Source organism: Panthera leo, chromosome B3 (genome assembly GCF_018350215.1).
Source record: "Panthera leo isolate Ple1 chromosome B3, P.leo_Ple1_pat1.1, whole genome shotgun sequence".
Lineage (NCBI taxonomy): Eukaryota > Metazoa > Chordata > Mammalia > Carnivora > Felidae > Panthera > Panthera leo.
In genome coordinates, this window is record NC_056684.1 from 75,012,442 (window position 1) to 75,017,505 (window position 5,064).

Sequence of the window (5,064 nt, forward strand, 5' to 3'; positions counted from 1 at the left end):
CCACCATGGCCCAGAGACCCCAGCTTAGTTTTTGAGGTATGCCATAAGTAATGACTTTCAGCAGAACCAAGAGAGCCTTAACATTCCCCTCAGCTTAATTAAACTTTAGACAGACTTCTCCCTGACCTCCCTTTTCCTAGAACAGTCACTTTGGAAAACTTGTAATTGTAAATTCTTCCTCTGCCCCTTAAAAAAAAGACTTTTTGCCAGTTTTACAACCCAGGACAAGTGCATATATTCAAATGATGTAAGATATAGGCTTCCATGGTCTCTTGTTCTGAACCCATGCTGGCAGTTTTATTTTTCAAGTATCTTCTAGATTTTCTCAACAGAGTTATTCACCCTTTTTTTTTTTTTTTTTTTTTGCTATGCTTACATACTCATGTTTTCCCTTCCTTTGAACTTCCTCTTCCCTGTATCCAATCCTGTCAAAATTCTACCCGAGCCCAGGACCTGGATGCATGCCATAATCACTTTTGTAAACACCCACATGGATAGCAATTTTTTTTCTGTCTCTCTTTTTTTAATAGTATGCACATTGTGCTTATCCTAATCTAATTTGTGTTGTGGTTATTCTGGTGTGTGTCATAGACTCTCCATTAACTTATAAAATCCTTGAAGGTAGGTTTTTGCCTAATGTGTATTTGTACTTTCCCGATTTCCTAACATTGATTTTATACATAATAGAAAACATTAAAAAAAATATGTGTTAGGTAAGTGAACTAAAAACACTTTAGTGAATGCAAAGTGATGCTCTTGACCCCTCCCCTTCCCAGGCAAAGTTGCATGATAGGCAGTGCCTTCAATTCATGCCTCACAGGCCTCTCTTCAATTTTACGTGTGAGTTCTCAGGGAGATCGAACTGCTGATTCTCATTCTTGCTAACCAGAGTTGTAGACACAATCAATCGAATCCCATTCCTACTTCAGGGAAACATGAATAAAGTTGGCACACAGCAGAAAGTGTCTTGGTTGAAAATAAATGACATTGGGACCCCACCCTATGTTATTCTATCTCAAGTCAAACTTCTGCCTGACTCAAACAAGAAACTAGTGTTATAACTTGTGTGAGGTAGTGTGCGGCCACACCCCAGCAGACTCTAAGCGTAGGGTGGGTGATGGCCCAGTGAGGCCAAAGAAAAGACAATCAAGACAGAGGTTTTTGGGGTAACTTACACACAGAGGGGTCGAGGAGCAGCTGACTGGACAAATCATCCGCTGCTGGGATCTACGTGCAGCAAGTTTTGTATCATAGCAGTTTAATCTAGCAACCATCAGTGGCCCTTCCCCTCCTTGCACAGCCAGCGTTTCCAAGGGGATCAAGTCCTGCTACCTGGATACTCCTTGTTACAATGGAGACACTCTGGATTGGCCACCCCACAGCCCCTGACCTTGAACACTGAGCAACACATTCTGCTGTACATTCTGCTTGATGGGAGTATAGAGGGAGGGCAGGATTTTCAAGTTAGTGATTAACAAGGGCATTCGGGGTGTGTCTGCACAAACTAGCTATCCTGTGTGTACCATACAGGTAGCAAATCTGAAATCTTCAACTCCTTCAGCACATGGACGGTAAAGAAAGTGAGGGTATTTATCTTCATTGGTTGGACAACTGATTTAAAGGCCTCAAAGGAAGCAGAGAAAAGAACCAGTGTCCTAGAGGTCTCAGGTGAAGCTCTGGATGAGTGGCACACTTTCATCGTTGCCTACCTGGTATCCATCATCCATCCTCCCTTCTTCCTTCGTTACAGAAGCCCACTTGCTCAGTATGGCAATGTAGCTAGTTCAGTGCTTATCATCCCAATCTCCCTTGCTAGAAGATGCAGTTCTGACCAATGAAAAACAAGCAGAAGTCTTCTGGGTAAGGCTTCCAGGAAAGTTCCTAGACTAAAAGGAGACAGACAGGTGAAACATGCCTTTAGCTCTTTCTCCTCCTTCTGGTCTGGAATTTAGTATAATACTCGAATTCCTAGAAGTGTAACACCATTTGGAAGCATAAGGAAGAAAGACACATAGTAAGGATGATGGAGTGGAAAGACAGAAGGATGCTGGGTCCTGGGTGGCACCCGTCTTGTTTGGATTTTGTATGTGTGTGTAAAAATGAACCCCATTTGTTAGCGCTTGTGCAGTTGGGATTCTGTAATGTGTAGACGAATGTAAACTTGACAAGTGCACTGGACATGCCTAGAAAACATGTGAATGAATCAACTCTCTGGGCAGATCTGGCCCCTAAATGTCTTCTGCCATCTTTTATATTCTCCCACTTTAGTTATCCGTTACCTGAATTCAGAGGAACCAACGGGTGACTTCAACGAAACACCAAAGGATACTGGAAACCTAAGACAGAGGAAGAAAGAATCTCTCAGCCACACAGAAAAAGGTTGTATGCCAAACATCTGATCATGAGCCAGCCATGAACTTTTATTAGGTTAAAGCATTGAGATTGGGGGATGATTTATTAGGATAACTAGCATTAATAACTCCAACTAAAACACAACTCATTAGGAGAAGGCCTGAGATACTTCTTGTACCAATTAGAATGTTTTAGACTACAAGCAACAGAAAACTCCAAATCTAATTCACTTAAACCAGGATATTAAGTATTTAACAAACCAAGGATAGGACAGTGTCAGCATTGGCTCATTTAATGGATAAATTACGTCATTAGACTCCAGGTTTGTCTTTCTGCTCTGCCATCCTCAGCATTTTGGATTTGTCTTCAGGCATGTTCCCCTCCTAACTTCCCCTCTAATGCTTCCAAGGTCCTAACCAGGAATGACCACATCTAGAAGAACTTATTTTCTCATGTGGGTCTTCTTAAGACTGAAGAAGGCTTTCCCAGAAGCCTGATAGCAGACATCTTCTCATGTTTTATTGAACACAAGTGCCTCATCTGCTCATGCCTAAACCAATGCTGGCAAGGAGAACAGGATCTCCGTGATTGGCTTACACCAATCAGCATTTGCCTCCCAGGGCTACACCTGGTATCAGCCTTCCCTAAAGCACAGGTTTTCTCAGAGAAGGGTAGGTCTCTGCACAAAATGGGAGAGTCCTATTAAGTAAGAGGGGATAGGATTAGATGTGGGTCCCATCCAGCAATGTCTGCTGTATTTCTCATGAGAGAGCTCATCCTGAGAAGAGGGCCCCAGGTACAGTGAGATTAATTCAGCGACAAAGCTTTGATCATTGGGAGAGATTCAAGATCTCAAGTATAATGCAGTGATAAAGGACTATGTTCTTGGCCCCTCTCCTGGATGATTATTTGCTTCTCAAAGAGAGTGAGAACTTTATGTAAAAAATGAATACTCAGTCTCGTCCTGCCTTTTTCCCTAGCAGCTTTCACCTGTCTGTGCCTCAGGACTACAAGCAATAGTTTGTTGCTTTTCTTCTCCCCTGGTCACTGATGGCTGCTGCTTCCTGCTGCTGGCATTCCTTGGAGTTGTTTTCTCAGTCCTCCTACCCTGCCCCCAGCTTCTCGTGGCCCCAGGCACCTGTAGCTCAGTTGGGCTCTCTCCCTCCCTCAGCTGCAGGTGCAGCTGCTACATACTTCCTAAATACTAGAGTGATTTGGAGAGGTTTCCCTCAGTTCTTCAACTCTTCCCTCTTTTTCCCCTAGCCTGGAGACAGCCTGGAAACTACAACCAGAGTATGTCCAATGGTGAGCAAGTGAGAGGAGCAGGAAGACACCATCGGTAGGGGTAAGAAGAAATCATAGTCTAGTCTTGCTCACCAGAGTTCCATATTAGGATTGGAGGACAGATCTAGTAAGAGTATTTGTTTGCTGGACATTATGGTCTATGAATATATTTCCCTTTGGGACCTCAAAAACGAATTACGTGGATGGAAGAGGAGAGTTTTGGTAAAGTAGTCCTACCTTACTTCTGGTTTCACTTTCTGTGGTTTCAGGTACCTGTGGTCAACTGTCATCTAGAAGCAGGTGGTCCTTTTTTTTTTTTAACCTATCGCTGAAGGTCAACAGTAGCCTAATGCTAGTCACAGTGCCTACATCATTCACCTCACTTCGTGTTACCATGAAGGCATTGTATCATCTCACATCAACACAAAGAAGAAGGGTGAGTACAGTACAATAAGATATTTTGAGAGACCACATTCACATAGCTTTTTAAGTATACATTGTTTTAATTGTTCTATTTCATTATTGCTATCTCTTACTTACTGTGCCTAATTTGTAAGTAAATTAAAAAAAAACCCCATAGGATATATCATATAGGGTTCGGTACTGTTCACAGTTTCAGGTACCCACTGGGGGTCATGGCATGTATCCCTCCAGATAAGGGAGGATTACTCTATCTCAGAATTTCTGGCCACTGTTAACAACTTGAAAGTGTATCTTTTCAGTACATTTTTATGAATATGTATGTGTGTTTTCTTTAACTGAGAACATATTGCTTTGTGGTATTTTTATTTATACTTAAGAATGGTATCAGGCACCTGGGTGGCTCAGTTAAGCGTCAGACTTCAGCTCAGGTATGATCTCGTGGTTCGTGAGTTCAAGCCCCTCACTGGGTTCTCTGCTGTCAGCACAGAGCCCACTTCAGACCCTTTGTCCCCCTTCCTCTCTGTCCCTCCCCTACTTGCGCTCTCTCAAAAGTAAAACATAAATGAAAAAGAATGGTATTAGGAATCATCAGCAAATAGAAACCACTGTATATGTTTCAAACAAGTGTAAAATAAAGGGGATTTATTACACAGCTGATGCCAGAGTTTAGTAGTCAAACAGAGAATGGCGAGGCAACCCAGAAACAACCAGCAGTAGGAAAATGCCTTACTCCCAGACGTGAAGGGATGAAGGGAAGAGACAGTATTAACAGAACACGGACACCAGGGCCATCTAGCTGGAGGCAGATCCGTGCAGAGGGCTGCAGAGCTAGGGCCGGATGGCGGTGAGGGCCGGTGGAGGCTGGAGCCACAGGAAAGACGCAGCTGCTATAAGGGTGCACTCGCGGCAGGGAGAGCAGGGGAAGAGTACCCAGGTTTCTCCACCCCTTCCGTCCTTTGATTGTCTGGTTAAATACTCTGGGCTGAGGACATGTCGTTGCCTGTG

General features: G+C 43.4%; 1 long non-coding RNA gene across 1 annotated transcript; it reads left to right on the forward strand.

The window, feature by feature from the left end:
• Positions 1-2,274: 2,274 nt before the first annotated feature.
• On the forward strand, positions 2,275-4,066 carry LOC122221287. Its single transcript, XR_006203137.1, has 3 exons — positions 2,275-2,379; positions 3,616-3,697; positions 3,906-4,066. It is a non-coding gene; the product is annotated as an uncharacterized LOC122221287 (long non-coding RNA).
• The last annotated feature ends 998 nt before the right edge of the window (positions 4,067-5,064 follow it).